Raw genomic sequence first — 20,114 nt, 5'->3', positions numbered from 1 at the left:
AAAAAAACAACGCAAATTAATGCTAATGTGACAAGCTAAGTTATGTGAAAAGAATTAGAATCTGAAAAGTATGAAACAGAAATTTTACATGCAATTAAATGTAGCATATGATGGCCACATATAAATTTCTCACTTTAGCATTTTCTTTTCCATTAAAACCCCAAATGATGCAAGAAATTGAATCTTACAGCCGAAAGGTCACAAAAATTAGTAAAGGCAAGTCTGGTAAACATTTTTAAAGTTTCTTTAATTACTAATCTTTCTGTGCTACAAAATGACTCCATTTCTGCAAGATTACACGCTCAAACTATGGAACGTCAGGTAAATTCAAAATCGTGTTTCCCTCACATAAAAGATCATAATACCGACCAGATGGCGTATGCACAATTAAATTGATTTTTAATAAGAAATTCTTGGCACAATAGAACATAATCGCTCCAAATTGCGTTCAGGACTACTTATATTTTTTTTATAGTTCAAGGCTAAGACTCTTCGGCCCAGATCCTGTGCTATGGTGTTAGGGGACCAAATAGCTCTGGAGACCAGTAATGAAATAATGAGCCTTTCATTTGGGGGTCACTGAGTAGGACCTGCTATCGTTCATTAATGACACAACTGTTCCCAACCTCCTGGGGTTGGAGCAGTGGCGGGGGGTGGGGATTATTATGGAAAGGGTAGCAGAAATATGCAGAAGATCATTTCATTTATGGACAGGACCTATGGCAAATATTTAAGAATATGTGTTTTATAACCAACAAAGCAATGCTCTTAACTCATTGACAGTGAGATTGAATGCCTGGCTCCCCAGACTGGGGTCTACAGAAGGCAGCAGAGTTTGGATGCTGTCCTCCATCCCCATCAGCCATGCGGTACCTGTCGCCTGGGCAAGGTGTGACCCTTTTTTTTGTTATTTCCTTGTTCTGGAAAGTAGGGGAAAGGTCCATCTACTCTCTCAGAGGAGGATTATAAGAAAAGAATAACTTTTTTTCAGATTCAATTATTGAACTATTTACTTCAAATTACGCTCTGTGCTATTTGAAGGGGTCAGGGAGGTGAAGAAGATGCCATTCTCGCCCTTAAAAAATTCAGTCTGGGGACAGGCTTGGGGTCTGTCAGAGGGGTGGAAAAGATCTTTGGGAGCATACTGGAGGGAGAGATGGGTTCTGTCTACAGGAGCCACCCCAGCTTTCCCAAAGGTGGTGTGCACTTGGGCTGGGCCTTGAAGTATCGGATTTCACCCATCAACTCTGTGGGCGGAGAAGAGGCATTAAAGGTATTTGGAACAAACTTGTACATAATTGTAGCAGATGTGAATTTCCAGGTGGCTGGAGCAAGAAAAATGAAGTGTGAGGAGAGGGCTGGTCCCTGACTGAAGGACGCTAGACAGGTGTTCTTCCAGTACTCACGTGAACAGCTATGCATATATGGCCTAAGAGAAACTTGAAAAACTGTGTATCTAAAAATCTGGAAAACTATCTTAGTATATTTTTATTTATTTCATTGTGGTAAAACATACAAAACAGAAAATTTACCGTTTTAACCTTTTAATTGTACGATTCGGTGGCATTCAGTACATAAAATCATCACCACTATCCATCTCCAGAACTTTTTCATCATCCTGAACTGAAACTGCTCCCATAAATGATAACTCTCCATTCCCCCTGCCTCCAACTCCGTCAATCATTTTCCTATTTCAGTCTCGAAAACAATTTATCTATTCTAGTTACTTCATAGAACTGGAATAATGCAATATAAGTCCTTTTGATTCTGCCTTATCTTTCTTAGCATAGTATTTTCAAGGTTCGTCCATGTTGTAGCAATTATCAGAATTTCACTCCTTTTTAAGGCTGAGTACTTCATTGTATGTATACTGCATATTTTGCTTATCCATTCATCCACTGGCAGACATGGGTTGTTCCCATCTTTTGGCTACTGTGAATATTGGTATCTGAATATCTGTTCAAGTACTTGCTTTCAATTCTTTTGGGTATATATCCAGAATTGGAATTGCTGGATTATATGATAATTCTATGTTTAACTTTCTAAGCAACCTCCATACTGTCTTCGAAAATAGCTGTATTCTTATATTTGCCCAGCAGCAAAGCACGAAGGTTCTAATTTCTCCACATTCTCATCAACACTTGTTATTTTCTGGTTTTTGTTTGCTTTGTTTTTAACAGCATCTATCCTAGTGGGTATAAATTGGTATCTCTTTGTCGTTTTGATTTACATTTTCCTGATGGTTAGAAATGTTGAGAAACTTTTCATGTGCTTATTGGCCATTTGTATATCTTCTTTAGAGAAATGCATATTTAAGTCCTTTACTGATTTTTGAATTGGATTTTGTTGTTGTTGAGTTGTAGGACTTCTTTATATATTCTGGATATTAATCCCTTATTAGATATATGATTCGCAAATATGTTTTCCTATTCTGTGCATCGCCTTTTTACTCTGTTGATAGTATCTTTTGATGTACAAATTTTTTAATTTTGAAGAAGTACAATTTATCTACGTTATCTTTTGTTGCCTGGGCTTTTAGTGTGATATCCAAGCAATCACTGCCAAATCCAATGTCATTTTTTCTCCCTAGGTTTTCTTCTACGACATTTATAGTTTTAGCTCTCATATTTAAGACTATGATCCACTGTGTTATATGCTGTATGGTAAGGGTCCGCTTTTCTTCTGCATGTGGAGATTTAGTTTTCTCCACATCTGTTGAAAAGATGGTATTTTCCCTATTGAAGGGTTTTGGCACCCTTGTCAAAAATCATTTGGCCGTATATACAGGGGTTTATTTTTGGGTTCTTTGCTCTATATGTCTGTCTTTATGTCAGTACCATACTGTTTTGATTACTGTAGTTTTGTAGCAAGTTTTGAGATCAGGAAGTGTGAATCCTCCAACTCTGTTCTTCCCTTTCAAGGTTGTTTTGGCTATTTGAGGTCTCTTAGGATTCTATAAGAATTTTAGGATGAGTTTTCCTGCTTCTGCAAGAAATATCATTGGGATTTTGATAGGGATTGCACTGAACCTGTAAATTGCTTTAGTTTCAATACATTTTTAAGATAATGTAATTTTTTAGTGATAAGGTTAAGTAATTGTAAAGGATATAATTTCTGGCATATTGTAAATATTGACATTTAAAAATAAATTTACATCATTCTTTTAACGTAGCCACTGGATTCTAAGTATAAGTGGATGCTTGTCACAACCCACTTTAAGAACTATACCAACAAATATTTCTCTAAGAGTCAAAAATTTTACATCGTTACTTTTATCTTAAATTTGTTTTCCATTTCATTTGACCCAGTTAATTTATATTTAATTCTAACTTAATGTATTTTTGTTTGAAAGACTTTTATTGATCACCCTATCATATGTCACAAAAACAATGAATAGAAATTAAAATTAATATGTGGCTATATGGCTATAACTGTTGAAAGTTCTAGATTGAGTTTTCAATACAATTACTAGTGGTATACAATGGATAAAACATATACATTTTGGTAATTATTACGTAATTATCAAATTATTAAGTAAATTTGGTAATTACTTAATAATTACCAAAATGTATATTTGTAATAATTCAAAAAATGTATGTTGAACAAATTTCTAAAAAATTATTAAACTTTGTTAGAAATAAATTTTTAATGAGAGAGATGGAACTCAGTCCTCCCCTGCCCACTAGTTCATATAACTGTGGAAGAATATTACCTACTGATAGATTGAGACAGGATTCAGCTTCATTTTTATTCCTACTGCTCATTAGTATAGCTCTAAGTCTTGAGAAATCTAGTTCAGATAATAAATGAGAATATAAAGTTTTGTTAGAGCAATATCCATCAATATGTTGGATCTCTGAGCCATGCGCCAAAAAATAATACAGTTCTCTCATAGTAAAGTTATTTAAGATCATCTATCTGCTCACATCTCGATCAAGTCCTTTTCAAAGTTTTCTGAAAGCAAAGAAAAAGAAACCACTGAGTTGCAAACAATTTGCTAACTATTAATCAGAATAATTACTTTCCTAACTTCTAGGAAGTATACCTAAAACCTATATTGAAAAATTTCAAATAACTTCTAGTTTGTCAGGCTATGTTTTCGTTTAGATGAACCTTTTTCGCTTAATACACTCTGAAAGGTTTGGGGAAATAAAAAAAAGTTTTCATTTTTAACACACTATTGCTATTACATTATTGTTTGATAAAACAGTGTCCTCTTTTCACTTAGGGCTACCTTGCTCCCATCATATTCTCGGTGCATGAGGCTCTCTGGGTGTGTGACAGTCACTCTGTATCACATGCTTTAGTGTTTTTCCAAACCTTGGAGTTACAGATTTAGCTTATTCAAGTTTCGGAAGATTTTTCTGTCATAAAACCTGACAACACCTGTCTTCACTTTTTAACTAATCGATTAGATCAGAAAAAAAAAAAATTCTGACTTCAAATTTCAAATAAAATATACATGTTAATATATATCCTCATGATGGCATTTCACTTCTGGCCTTCCGTTCACAGATAAAGACCAAAGGAGCTAACAGAGCCTTGCCATGAATACCACGTCTACAGGAAATGAGGAATAGCTGCCTTTCACATTTCTCCCTGAGGGTCTCTGGACAGTTCCTTGGGAGCAATGTCTCGTTGACCATTGTGTAGAGTTTTACTGATTTCTTTCTTTGATAACTGCTGTCTCCTTGGTTTGTTTCCTTGAGATTTTTTTATACCAAAGAGCACATCTCACAGTGACATTCTGAAGAGGCATGATGTGTGCCTTTCTTTTATAAGGTAGGAAATGTCCGATCGATCAATCGATCAATAGATTGATCTATCTATCTATCTCTCATCATCATCATCATTATTATTATCTATCTATCTATCTATCTATCTATCTATCTATCTATCTATCTAATCTATTTGCGTGATTTAGCACTTCTATTCCTAGGTGTACACCAAGAGAACTGAAAACATGTCTATACAAAAACTTGTGTACGAATGTTCGTAGTAGTATTATTCATAAAAGACAAAAGTGTAAACTATCTAAATGTCTACCAACTGACAAATGAATAAACAAAATGTGGTAGATCCACACAATGGAGAATTATTTTGCCACACACAAAAAATGAAGTATTAACAATATGCAACAACATAAAGGAACCCTTGAAAACCTTATGGTAAGTAAAAGAAGCCAGACACAAGGTGCCACATATACGAAATGTCTAGAATAGGCAAATCCATAAGAGACAGAAAGTAGTTAGAAGCTGCCACACGCTTCGTGGTGGTGGCTGTGGTGGGCTGATGTGAAATAGGCTTCCTTTTTGGAGTGATGAAAATGTTCTGAAATTACAGTGGTGACAGCTGCACAAACCTGTGAATGTACTAAAACCCCTCGATTGTATACTTTTAGGGGGCAAATTTTATGGTATATGAATTATATTTCAATAGGAAAAGAACTTTGCTTTTAGCTCTCACCTCTAATTCCAATACCAGCAATCATTCTGTAGCTGCCTACCAGACATCTCATTGGGTTAGCTCAAGTTCTCCATATCTGCAGTAACGTAGAGGAAATGCAAGGCTGCCCGAGATAAGGCTTTCATTACAGTCTTGTCTCAGCCCGTAATATCTGTGTGACCTCAGACAATCTACACGACCTTTCTTTATGTCATTCTCCTTCTTTGAAAAAATAACTGGGTTGTGCATGATCATTCTATGGGCTCTTCTGAATTAAAAATGATGTAGCATATTCAGTGGGGGATTGCAAATGAAAATGCCTCAAACTTCACCTTAGCCATAATCCAACTCCAAACAATTATCAGATAAGTTGAGCACTTACTTTATTAAAGCCGGAGATGATGTAATTTTAATCTCCCCATCTACTTTCTTTGCAAGCCCAAATCTCTGACGACAGGCATGCTAAATCACCTTATATATTTTTCTGTTCATCTATCTTCCAATTCTTTCTGGTTTCATGGCTACTTCCTAATCAGGGTCTTGGGTCCATGTCTATCTTTTCCTATCATTTCTCCAAAATGTCCAGAATCTACCAGCATTTTGGCTCTTTAGCCTCTTCCTATAAACGGATTGTCTTCTACAGTTAAAAAGAAAAAGAAAAAAATACCATTCCTCGATGCCCTAAAAGGAAAGCTGTTTATTTCTTAAAATAAATCTTTACTTCTAACTTCCATTTACAGATCAACCAAGTCTTCACCTCTATAACCGAGCTCCAACCAGGACAGTATTGAAACTACTCTCCCTGACAGATTTCTCCCCACTTAATCACTCGATTTAATGAGCATTATAAGTCCTCATTATTTTTCACTTCTTTGGAGCATCAGTCATAACCTTTCAAAGTCATCTCCCTCTTGGCTGCTGTGATGTGATGTGACACGTCTACTCCTCCAATTTTTCGTGTCATTCCTTTTTCATCCTCGCCATTTCCTTGTCGTGAGCCAGACCCTTATATGGGAACATCGGGAGACTTGGTGCTTGGCCTTCATGTCTTCCCTTTGATCACTCCCATAGTAGGAGCTCATCTACTCCTGAAGCCCACAAAGTCCCTTTATATGGATGACTTTCACACTGCATTTCTAATATCAACCCCTTTTTCACCTACAGGTGACTGACCATGTTCATCTTTATGTATCACTGCAATTTTTAAAAATAATGAATAGACTTTATTTTTTTTGAGCAGTTTTAGGTTTATAGAAAAAAATGAGCAGAAAGCACAGAGTTACCATACCACCCACAGAGACCCATACAGTTTCTCCTACTAACATCTTATATTAGTGTGGTAGAATTGATGAGCCAATGTTGGCACACTGTAGTTAACTAGACTCCACAGTTTACACTAGCCGTCACTCTTCATATTATACAGTTCTATGGATTTTGACAAATGCGAGATGTCATGTATCCATCATCTCAGTACTACCATGCAGAATACTTTCACTGCCCTAAAAATCACCTGTGCTTCACCTCTTCATCCCTTCCTGATCCCTGTCCCCCTCATTACTGCAATTTTAACATCTCTAAAACCAACTTGTCTGTTATGGTTCAAGATGGCAACGTAGGAGAATCCTGAACTCATCTCATCCCACAGACACTGAATTGACAGCTACGTATGAAACAATTTCTTCCAGAAAAAAAAAAACAAAAACCAAACTAGCTGAGCAACTCCTACGTATTGGGCCAAGACACGATCTCACCGTACCTCCACCCCCTACACAACCCACAGTTGGGAGGGAACCCATAAACTCGAGTTTCTCCCCGAGGAGTGAAGGGTTCTTTCCCCACAGTTGGCATCCTGAATTTTAAGACCTGCACCTGAGAGACGAGCTTATATCCATGGAACCTACTAGACTACAGAGAACTGAAAAGTAGTTCAGGTGCAGTCTTACCCCAGAAGAGTTCCTGGACTTCCTGTGAAAGAGGCTTGTTTGCTTATCTCGAAGTGTCAGCCTGAGGTGCAGGCATCTAACCTCACACAAACACTGAGGGGCCTCCCAAAATGCCCTCCAGTGATAGAGTCTAGCAGGCACCACCTCTGCATTCTCCTTCTACTATGTTTCAGAGCGCTGGAATCTCCTGGTGTGGAACTTGTCCATGGGTCTGGTGCCCTGGTTTTTTATATATATAGTGCCCTGGTTTTTGTGGCTGCCACCCAGGGACCAACCCTTGATCACCTAGCTCTAATGGCTAGTGAGGCTTGGGTTCATGAGCTCAATGGGATGGTAGCAAAGAAAGAAATAGTTCTTAAGTGGTGATCGCCCTGGGGCTCAGGGAACAGGAAGCAGAAAGAAACACCTGTCTCCTAGTCTTCCCCTGAAAGAGGTATATTTGCAAACTTTGAAGGCTCCTGTCTGAAGATCTAGCTTCCAATCAGCCTGAATCTAGGTGCTGACTGAGCTCCTTCCCTCTAGGGCACTGATAAGTCTTGGCACACCCTCAACTACTGGAAACCACTACAAGTAAAGTAGGCAGTTTGGATAATCACAAAGGTTTGAGAGAGGACCAAAAGCTAGGGGAGGGTGAACAATAAGATTCATTTGCTACATGAGGCCACTCCTTAAAGACTGGGCGAGGTGGCTGTTTTATCTAATGCAGAGAAATCAACAAAGAGAGTCAAGGAAAATGAAGAAAGAGGAATATGTTCCAAATGAAAGAAAAAGAAAAGACCTCAGAAAAAGACTTGAATGAAACAGAGATAAGTGACTTACCTGATAGAGAATTCAAAATAATGGTCATAAAGATGCTCACTGAGCTCAGAGAAGAATGAATGAACTCAGTGAGAACTTCAACAAAGAGATAGAAAATATAAGACAATATTAAATAGATGTCACAGAGCTGAAGGATACAATAACTACACTGGAAAATACAATAGAGGGGTTCAACAACACGTTAGATGTAGCAGAAGAAAGGATCAGTGAACTTGAAGTCAAAGCGGTGGACTGCACCCAGTTGGAGCTGTAAAATCAACCTGTCGCTTTCACCCAACCTGATTTCTCCCTTGATGTCCCTATTTGCAGGCTTAAAATCTCGAGTTCAAGATTTTTTTTTCGTCCCTTCTCTTGCTCCCTTTACATTCATTCCCTTTATGGTGTCTTCTGTTTTCTCTGCCTTCACTTTTCTCTGTTGTTCTATTCTACTGCAAATTATGAGATTCGGTTCAAGCAAGAAGCTTGCCCTATGCATGTCTGTAAAGCAAATATCTCTAGGGGATGAAATAAACTCTGCCTTCAGACAAATGAATAATGACCTCTCATCTCATCACCGGGAACTCAGTCTTGTGATCTGCCCTCTAAAGTAGCACATGTTGTATTAACAGTAAAAATACTGTTACTGTTTTTGAATATAAAGTGTTTGCAATTTTTCATTCTCATAAATATTAAAATATACCCACAGTGAATTAAACAGCCCAGAAAAAACAAATAGCTATATTGGTAATCATTTAAAATTTATGAATGCCTTCAAATCAACATAAGAACTTTATGGTGTAAGAGCTGTAGCCTCCATCGAGACAGCAACTTAAATATTTCCATAGTTCCAATAGTAAATGCCATGTGTAATTTTATAAATATCTTTTGTACTTAATTTCTGAAATTCCAGTATTGTTTTAGTAGTTTCAGTATGGAATATGTATAGAGACTACATCTGTATGCATAGCCTTAGATTCCAAGCATGTGAATATTTCCAGAGCACTCTTTACTTTTGAATAAATTATGCATTACAGTTTTTAATGCACAAAGGATATGTTACTTCATTACCATTAAATGAGAGAAAATAAGAAAAAGTAAGCTAACTCTAAGTATCTATTGATTTCTAAAGCAAACTCAGAATTTGCAAGAAATGAGAAAAGATATTTTGACAAAATCCTTAGCCAAACACCTAAAATACATGGACTGAAAATTAACAATCAAGAAAACTGAATTTGGCAACTTAACGTTAATGTCAGTGAGTTGGATAACTGTTACATTCTAGACCTAAGACCCGAGTGATTTAGAACTATTAATCAACGCTAAAAACCTGATGGCAATGTCTAACTATTTAACACCTCATTTTTCTCCTAAATGAACCTCTTAAACCTCAGCTAGCTTCTGCCTTTTCTTTATGTTCCAAGTCCCCTTGGACAGGGCTATGATTTTAAGTTTACAGAACTCATTTTTCTATACACTAAGTGAAGAAGTCATTTAGCAAGGCCACCAAATCCAGACTGTGGCAGCTAGGTAGTAAGGCCTCATTCAGTTCAGAGTAAGTCTCCCTAAGGACTCCCTTTATAGTAAAGTAACATGCCAGCCCCGCTGAAATTCTGTCTTAAACAAAAAAGAGAAAAAGTTCATTTTTAAAGACGTTTTTTAGATTCGAAATGTGTTAACAAAAGTTCTTGACAGTTTCTGTGATCCAATATAATGAAGCAACTAGCTACCAGTCTTACAAACGCAGACACAATCATTTCTACTTAATTGCTAGATCAATGCAATATGATTACAAAGCCACGAAATTCATTATGTAAAATTGGTTAGTATCATAGAAAATTAAACTCCGAAACATGGAGATTATATTTCAGAGTTAAAATTAGCTCCCCTGTGTCTTATCAGAGGAGGTAGCCATCTAAATTTTATAGCTTTTCAAGTAGCCACCACATTTCTATTTTCAATCTTTTATTATAAATTGTAATACTTGACATTATAATTTAATATAAATTATTAAGACTTCCTCCCAACCAAGAATTCTATCTTAATATTATTAAAACAATCATTCCTCATACCCCCAGAAAATGATTATAAATTAAGACAAGCATTATTTAATATTCTGGGAAAACGAAAGGCTAAGTTTAAACAAAATGTTTTGCCAAAGTATACAGTGCAATATATATACAAGCAGTCACTTTGCAAGTAGAATATTAATGTGCTTTTTTTTCCTCAAAAAAGATATCTGTTTGTGGATGATTGTTATCTCTCCAGATACATAAATCAGAGTTCTTGCTTCTTCCTGGTATTTCAGTATGTGCTCTCTTAAGTGCTAAAGACAGTGTTTCGGAAAAATTGAAAATTTCGTACTACACACAGACAAACATACACACGGACGCGAATACTTCTGCGGATGCATCAACAGTAATATAACTCCTGGACGAACTCTAACTAAGGCAAACAGGAGATAATAATCTGATGTATCATCAACAAACACGTTTCACGAGTCCACCACAATTTCACATGGAGAACCTAGGAAAGCCTTTAGTAAAGGTGATAATTGGTGGTGATTTTCGAAGGACAGGCAGCATTTCCATACTAAGATGTGGGGAAGAGGCAACTGGCTTTTTGAGTTCAGATGCTGATATAAACAAGAGAGCAGGGCGGCATGTATCATTTGTGTGACAATTGTTTATTAAATAATTGGAGCTAAATAAAGTTTATACCCGGGCCAAGTCTTCACCAATACACCATTTAACAGCAGAATCGCTTAAACTGACACTATGAACCGCCATTAAATTACTGTGTTATAGATTTAACTGTTCCCCAAACCCTGAACTGTAATTTTGATATTCAGTTTCAATTACATTATTAAACTCATTTTTAGCAATCCGTTACAATCCTGCCATCTGATTTAGTTGAGACCTTCAAAAAGTCTGGTAATTGAAAAAGCAATCAAACCTGGTACATAAATGTTTTATTTAACTTAAAATAAGTAAATGTAAATTTATTCACCAAAATTTGATCATGTAGTTGACGACTGCTCTGCTGGCTGAAGTTCCATTTTCTCCATCGTACATAAATACCACAACATATCAATATTATTAAGTTATAAAAGTCCAGTTTTAGGGAATTTTTTTTAAGTAATAAAACTCATGAGGCAATTTGAGTATTTATCCTTCATAAAGTTTTTTTTTTTAAATCCACCAGTTTTTCAGTTGTCTTACTCATATCTAATTAGTTAAAAAAAACAAAACAAAACAAAAAAAACTCACCTTTGAGTCTTTCCAAAGCATACAAATTAATTTTCATTGAAACAACACACTCCTTTCACTTTCTACACGTGTATTTCATTGCTTCATCTAATAGTTTATGCGATGTGGTTATAATAACTTCTACTACTACTACTAGGGGAACTGCCGAAGGGGCACATTGAATGACAGAGAAACCAAACTTTTATTTTTCTCCCTCACAGCCAGAGGAGATGAAATTTCGATGTGGAAGGCTAGAGGTTTACTGTTACGATGATGTTAAAAATAAGTTGATTTTTAGATTTATCTATTGCTAGATTAATGTTTGGCCCCTAGGCCTCCTTTTCACAAATAAAATCAGAAGTTGCACGCATACTTGAGAACAGAATCCCAGTGGTGACAATCGCTATAGCCTCCCAATCTGCCGTGTTCGACGCCATGTAAGAAAAAGTTCTCGAGTCCAATTAACGTTTATCTCCCTCCATTTTGTGTAGGAAAAACAGCTCGCTTGGGGTTATTGCCTTTTCTAAAGAAAACATCCAATTCCTATCTCATAATATAAAGGTCGATCTGCTTAGTTTGTGAAAGCTGGCAAGCATTTACCAGGCGTCAGCCAGCCTGTCTCCCATGCCCCAAGGAACACGACAGAGAATGTAGCTAGCTTCTGGTCTTCACGGCCCCTGTGAGGTTGTCACAATCATGACAACTGTGCCTCAACTGCTGAATCCTGATCACTTGTTTCACTGCAATTATTCATTGTGTATATTTGTAAAGACAAGTTCTCAAATGACATGCTTATTTTTTTTAAAATTTATTGGGGTGGCATTCATTAATAAGATTATATAAGTTTGGGTGTACAATTCTATAATTTTCATCTGTACGTTGCATTGTGTGTTCACCCCTTACAGAGTCTAGTCTCCTTCTGTCACCAGACATTTGACCCCCTTTACTCTCTTCCCCTCTGGTAACCCCTAAACTATTGTCTTTGCCTCTGACTTTTGTTTTGTTTGTTAAAATGACATAATGCTTATTTTTGACAATAAGAAGTGTCTCTAATGCAAGGCAAAAAATTTCAAGTTCTATCACCCAAATAAGGAATCTCTAATTAACGTGAGTTACTATGTAGGTCACATTTTAAAATATTTAAATCGTCAAGCAACATTTGTTCACATCCGACCACTTAATTTTCTTCAGGTTTCGAAGTGTGTTTGAAGATCTCCCACTAGCAAACCCAAGTTCTCCGGCGAGGGGAAGGAAGCCTGCCCAGAACTCCTCTCTGATCGCCCTCTTCCCGAGTCCCACCTGCAGACAGGGGTGGGGGGCGGGGCATAAGAGGAGCAGCACCGGTTAAAGTTTAGCCATCAGAGCTCCCAAAAGAGTTATGTGTTTGGCCAATGGGTTGGAACAATGGAGTATTACTGAAGCCCTAGAGAACTTGGCTTGAAGCTGAGAAACAAGGGGATTTTTATTCGGGTTAGAACACTAACCCGTTCCAGGTGAGCGTGTCCAGACAGCCCACTAGGCGTGGAGAAGGCCTGAGAGATGCCCTGGGCTCCACAGCCACCCCAGAAGCAGGAGCAGTTTCCATGTGAACTAGTAAAGTAGGCATTGCTTGGAGCTATAGCACCCAGAGAGGCATAAACCCTGCCCAGTACATTTTAATTTTCCTTTTACAAAGTGGATCTTGTTTCCGGTCATAACTGTGTGTATCTTCTTTAGACAATAGTCCAGTGTGCTCCTATTGATGGACTTCAGGAAACCAGGCAAGATTAGGGCTCAGACTTCAGGTTCTGCGGCTGAATGGAAGTATAGTTTTGCCCAGGGTCAAGATCTCAGTAGTTCTTGACCCTGAGAGATGCTCTCTGCTGCTTCCGCCTGGGATTAATGTGCAGTTGGACAACGGACGGTTTTTAAGAGAGAGCTTAGTGTCACAAGCTCCCTTTGACTGCTGAAATCACGTGGTAATAACGCCCTGTGGTTATCCTCGCTGTCGCTCAGAATGTACAAAGGTTACACTCCCCAAGCGCGAATGGGGATGGGGAGGCTGGCCAAGCTGGGCTTGGAAATGCTCATTACAACTGTGACAGCTGGAGTCTACTTCTTAGCATCCAGACACATTCTTTGTGAGATGCTCGGTTTCTCAGTTTAGCGACATCCTCCCCAGGGATTGATTTTTAGGAAAAGAAATCCATACAGTGCTGCCAGGTGTTCAAGAGTCTACCACCAACTCTTTTAAAGTCAAAAAATGAGTAGCTGCACCTTAAATCACATACTAGATTTTTGAAAGTCACCAGAAAGAGGGTTATGTTAGACTTCTGGGCCTGATTCAAGGTACTGCCTGATAATTGCAGGTATGAGCATCTTCTGCTTGACTTCCTGGGGTCAAACCGTCATCCAACTTGAGATCTGAGAATTGGGTACCTGTGTTTGTTAACCATGTTTATTACTGCCCTTCTGTTAATGCACTGTGACCTGGGCAGATGGGCGCAGATGCCGGTCCTCAGTCCCACTGTTCGCAGAGACACCTGGCATAGAAACGGCTTCGGCTGGGTGCTCTGGAGTCAGAACATCTGGTTTCAAGTGGTGGCTTGGCCACTGTTTCACCGTGAACAAGTGACTTAAGCTGTGCATGCTTTTGTTTCCTCATGGAAAATGGGGATGATGGTAGTGAATATTTAATAGGCATTAGATCCATCAGGCATTGCTGCGTGTTCAATAAGTTAGTATGTGTAAAGCACCCACAAGAGTGGATGGTACAGAAAAAGGCTCAGTGAATGTTAGCTAGCCACTGTTGCGATTTTAACTGTTGCAGAATGTGACGAGTCATCAGAAAGCACTTCCCATTTTTAACTCCCTTTAGAAAATCTGTTACACGTTCCTGACAACCTGGGTCTCTGTTGGAAATGTCCAGGTTTTGCTTTTACGACGAGTCGCTGCTGTGCTCGCTTAGATCAAAGGAAAAGCCTGGTCATTTATCACTTAAAAACGTGCCTGTGCCCTGCACTGGCTCCATCCGCCATCAGCAAGGGCAGCTGAAATCCCTGACTCTGAATGCTGCTTCAGGAGCATTACAGAGTACAGAGATGTTCCTTGTTCATTTGAACGTGGCATTGGAGCAGTTCTCCCACAGACTCCTTTTGCCAGGCTCCCGTTCAGTCCACGTCGCCCTCTGATGAGGCCGACTTATTTAGAATTATTTTCAAGTGACGAACTTCTGTCTTGCCCAGTGTAATCATCCACCATAATGCCTGTGTGTTTAGGAAGGCAGGCACTTAGGCATTCAGACGCTGGCAGCATCTCATCCGGTTTTCCCATTTGGCTGTCACAACCACGCCCAGGAAGTCAGTTAAGTCCCATTTTATAATTAGGACACTGCAGTGTGGAAAGATTATGTGACTGGAGCTCGAATGAAAAGTCCTGCTTGCCAGCTTCTCCCTTCTCAAGATCAGCCTTCCCTTTAAGCATTGTCTTAATGTACCACAATTTGGAATTATTTTCTTACTAAGCATTTAAAACTGTTTGAAATAGTCTTTCCCCACTGAGGACTGGACACTCAGTTATTTTCAAGAGCCAAGTATAAAAAGAGAAATCTTGAACGTCGATAGGCTGGGTGGACAAAGGGATACATCAGAGTCATGACCGCTTAACGATTGTGTGCACCAGACTGCTAAGTGTGTCACCTTCCACTGTGTCACTGTGCTTCACTCCGGAACACACAGAAAGCTGAGGAAGTTCTTAGGAAACGTGGTGACACTTTCCAGAATAATAGATACTTCCCCGAGGGAGTTTCGGAGTTACGTGAATCACTCATCATTTTGTGGTTAATGTCTTCAGAGCAGAATCACTACTATTTCTTGCGGTACAAATGAAACAGACGAGGGAGCTCATTATAGGACACACAGTGGCCATTAATGATGTGCATCAATTGGACATTATTGTGGGCAAAGGAATCTTGCTCTGAGGCGTCGTAGCTTCGACAAAATTAAACAGGGAAAATAACACGAGTGTTAGAGAAGTCTTGAAATAAAATTAACTGTGGAACACAAAAGGGGGTTTGTTTATTGGTGGATATAGATCCAATCTGCATAAATTATCTAAGCATCTATGACATTTATCTCTAAATATGTCAGATTTACCAAGCAAGGTACCTGTCTCGTGGATAACCATTCATATTTTAACAGAATCCATCGACGAATGCTGTACTGTTTCTCTCTTTGATTGTAGTTGAGTATCATGACCTATGACTTTTTATGAATTTATCATAAAATGTTTTAACAAAATTTTAACTATCCAGTAATATGCCATTATGAGTGGCATTGAAATAGCTAACAGGCCTTTGGCGAGTCCACCCATAAGCAGTCACACCATCAAATAAAACTAGTTTGGGCTCTCCAAAGCTTAAAAATATAGTAGAAAATGGAGCCTAAATTGAATAAAACCTATAGTAATAAGAACCTAAATGTCGAATTACTAAAAAAAAGTGCACGTGTTCTTGAGACAATAGCCTATACAGCTGCAGATGAAATGGATTTCCTTCAAATTAGTTAATACAAAGCTTTACTTGCACTAAAGCTTCTCTTAAGCCCAACTTACTACAGCCAACTACCACTTAAATATAAACTTTTAAATATACAAACACATTTTTAAACCAGAAAAGAACGAATGAACATAGAAAAACTCAACAAAACACAACCTATCTGACTGCAACGGGGCCTGAACTGTTTGTGGGTGCAATGCCCACACTTGAGCCCTGTACCTGAAACTCAAAAAGGGAAATGAAATTAATGACCGAGATGGATTTTACAGCAGAACCGCTTTGTTTACCCTGCATGATGGTAAATTTCTATTACTTTGGTGTGTTTAGAATTCAACTCATGCAAAGGTATAAACCACCTAGTGTCCATTAGAGACTCAGAGAGAGAGAATTCATGAAACCCCACGGAGTGACATTCCAAAAAACTACTTAATCGTATTTATCTTTCAAGGAAAACTACTTGTAAATAAATATGTGAGCACTATTGACAGACAAAGGTCTCTCTAATAGGGTAAGGTTCCTTAAGGAATACTTTTCCCATAATGTCCTAATTTTTGTGGCAACGGCCTACTTTTGCTTCTTTGAGTTTTTTGGGGTGATTTTGTTTTTAATGTGCATGTCAGCTATAACTTCGGTTGGCCTTCTCCTAACCCCCTCATTAGAGCTCCACTATTCACATATGTATAAATTAAAACGACATTTTTCTGCATATAAAATCAATATACTGTTTTAGAACATTTAGAAATATCTGTTAAAATATATAGAGAAAAACCATCCATATGTTTACTAACTCAAATATAAGTATGTAAATATATTGGTTTTTATCCATCTAGTCTTTTTTTATATGCACATATATTTGCATAGCTGAGTTTATGTGGTATAAAATATTGTCATTATTTATCTTAACAAGGCTTTCTCTTGGTCATTAAAAATGCTTAGTAATCATATTTTTAAATACAGATTTATAGTGGCCTAGTTACTGCAAATCCAGTTTCAAAATGCCTCCTCCCCACATGATTCTTTACCCTACACAGAAGAGTTTTGACACAGGCTAAAACCAAAGGCACAACTTGGCCAGGGGGCAGTTTTGGGGTCAGAAGTGAAGCTGTGAATGGCACTTGTACCAGCAAGCATGTTTTAGTAGTTTTCTTTTTGCAATCTTTTCGTATTTATCATCATCATCACCATCATCATCACTATCATCATCACCATCATCATCACCATCATCATCATCACCATCATCATCATCAGCCTCATCATCGTCGTCGCTTTATGTGACCACTCCAACTCTCTTTTATTCCTGTCACTGGTGAAGAAACAGGTGTTCCTTCCAGGTGAGGACCAGGATGGTGTGGGGCAGGTAAAAGGAGACCTGAAATCTCGTGGGTACAGATCAGCCCTGCAGGGCGAGAGTTTAGAGGGCTAGATGCCCATTCCCTTAGGACGTTCGTGGATTCTCTCGAAGAAGCCTGACAAATGCTCACACCAAGGAACCTATGCTGTTTGTAGGCCATTGTTGGACTCATGGTCCCTGGCAGCTGTTAATTATTTTCTGGAGAAAAATTCAAGTTGCTCTCTCTACCTACAATTTACCTTCTTCAACAATTTTATAGTGTTTTCTCCTCCTTGAGTCCACGTCCTCAAAGATCTTTCTTTAAAAATCTTCCCAGCTTAAAAGGAATTGAGTTAATGTGGTTTTGACCACAATGGCCATTTCAAATGGGTGCAAAGAACTACATCTCTTTGGGCCAATGATGAAGATTTGAGACAGTCCCCTAGGGAGCCAGGCCAGTTCTCTCTGGTTTGGGGGCAGCTCTTCCCTGCTGGGTCCTTGACTAATTTTATCCTCGGGGAACCAGCTTGTGTATTCCTTACGTGAAAGGGTTAACATCCATCCCATTCTCCCTTCCCATCTCCAGTCCTTGGGGCTCAAACATAGTGAAGAGATGGCCCCAAATGTTCAGAGGCAGAAAACAACACACAACCTTTCCAGTACCTCTAGGTAGTAACTAGGTCATAACCACACGATTCAGCCCATAATCCTAATTAAGTATCCTTCATAAGAAACCAGCATCTCATGAAGTGATCACAGCTCTTACAATAAATAAGTTAGGAAAATATTGTCCTGTGAACTCAAGATCTGAGTTCATTTTCACAGATAAATGTAAATATACGCCCTCTCTATCTACCAAGTTTTGATCACTCCCCTTTCCCAAACATTGTCTAAGTAATGGAGGACAGAAACAATTCTAAACTATTTTAAATGATTTTTTCCTCTATCTTGAGCCAAGAAGATTGAGATAATTTTCTTTACTATTTAAGAATAGGTCTATTCCAGTGGATGTTAGAATGTTTTTCAGCAAACTCCAAATTTCCCTTTTTTTTTGTAAAATACTTATTAATAATTACTAATTAGGTTGACCAAAACTTAAAAAAGATACATGGAATAACAATTTTCCCAATTATTATATTTCTGAGCAAAGCTCACTTAAAAATCATTCATTCCTACTAAAAATATACATCTAAAATAATCTACGTCAATGTGCTGACAATCTGTCATCGTAAAGAAATTCCTTATGCTGCTATTGAGTGGATATGGAAAAGAAATTGACTAACTATGCTAAATATGGGCAAAAAAGGTATTTGCATTTTTGAATTGTGGTTTATGATTTACTATAATAGTCATATTTGAAGGTTAAGAAAATGTATAGAAACTTGAGCATTTTAAGTATCTCTTACAATTCAAAAATAATGAGGAATATGAAGCTTTGACAGCCCAATGGTATATAAGTAAATTCCTGCCCCCAACACCTCTGAGCCATTTACCATCTCAGGAATGAGAAAATGGAATGGAAAAAATTCCCTGCTACTATTCGCATGTGCATATAGAAAGCACACGCATAACTTTCCCAGGCTTAAGTTGTCTTGAAGGAGATTAAATTCAGTTTTGTCAAATGTTCCCCAGTTTTATAAGGTATAGAACCAATATGTTGATCACAGCCCTATTGTTGAGTGAAAACTTGGGCATGAATGTAGGGATCACCCTTAGCAGGCCTAACCATAAAAAATAATCGTAACAAAGTGTATGAGATTATGGGAGAGAGAACGTGTGTGTGTGTGTGTGTGTGAGACAGACAGACAGAGAGACAGAGAGAGGGAGAGACGGAGAGAGAGAGAGACGGAGAGAGAGAGAGAGAGGAAGAGATGGGAGAGGAGAATAAAGGAAATTCAATACAAATGAAAGACTTGTGATACATGTGGCCCTTGGCCTGATTCAAATATCAAGAAGCAATTACTAGGATATCTCTCTGCTTATTTTAAATTTTGAGACACACTTTTCATACAATAAAATCCACCTTTTTCAACGTACAGTTCTATGAGTTTTGACAGCTGCACACAGCTGTGTGGCAACACAAAAAGCTGGTACTTTTCCGTCATCAGAAAACTGATAATGTTAGTGTCGCGGTGAGGTCCAGATGAAAAGTACACCCGTGTAGGAAGAGCAGATTGTGCCAAAGGCACTGGGCAATTTTCCTGGTGTCCAACCATTAAACCTCACGGTGACGGGTCCTTGTGACTAGGCTTCTTTTCAATGAATTTATCATTTGTACAAAACATCCTTCTGCATCTCCCCAAATGACTGGCTCGAAAGAACATGAACCGATAGATAAATGTGTTGGCCTGATGGGACCTTAATTAATAGCTTAAAATCTAAATCAGAACAGCTATTTGTTCTAGTGATTAATGAGTTACCCCAGCACTCAGAGGCTCAAAATAACGATGACCTTAATTGTGCCCACAGATCTGTAACGGGCCAGCGCTCAGCGGAGCCCACACACCTCTGGTCCACCGGCACTGGGTGGAAGGCGGGGGCCAGGAGTCCCCTGAGATTCACCCACTCATGCGGCTGGCAGCCGAGACCTAAGGGAGGGTGGTGGCCAGGAAGCTACATGTGGCTTCTCTATGCAGCCAGGTCTTCCTACGACAGGACAGTTGGGTTCCAGAGGTGGGTGTCCCTTTCATGCCCTACCCTTAGAAGTCACCTGGTATCTACCGCTTGAGGCTGTTACAAAGGTCCACCCAGACTCAAGGGAAGGGAACACGCCCCATCATTCAGTAGAGGAAGCGCTTCGTGTGAAGAGCATGGGACTT

The 20,114-nt window shown here is 38.5% G+C and overlaps 1 pseudogene; it reads left to right on the top strand.

The window, feature by feature from the left end:
- Positions 1 to 19,887, top strand: part of LOC120610681 (zinc finger CCHC-type and RNA-binding motif-containing protein 1-like) — a 37,082-nt pseudogene extending 17,195 nt beyond the window's left edge.
- The last annotated feature ends 227 nt before the right edge of the window (positions 19,888 to 20,114 follow it).

This window comes from Pteropus medius, unplaced genomic scaffold (genome assembly GCF_902729225.1).
Source record: "Pteropus medius unplaced genomic scaffold, Ma_sr-lr_union100, whole genome shotgun sequence".
NCBI lineage: Eukaryota > Metazoa > Chordata > Mammalia > Chiroptera > Pteropodidae > Pteropus > Pteropus medius.
This window is presented reverse-complemented; position numbering and strand designations above follow the sequence as displayed.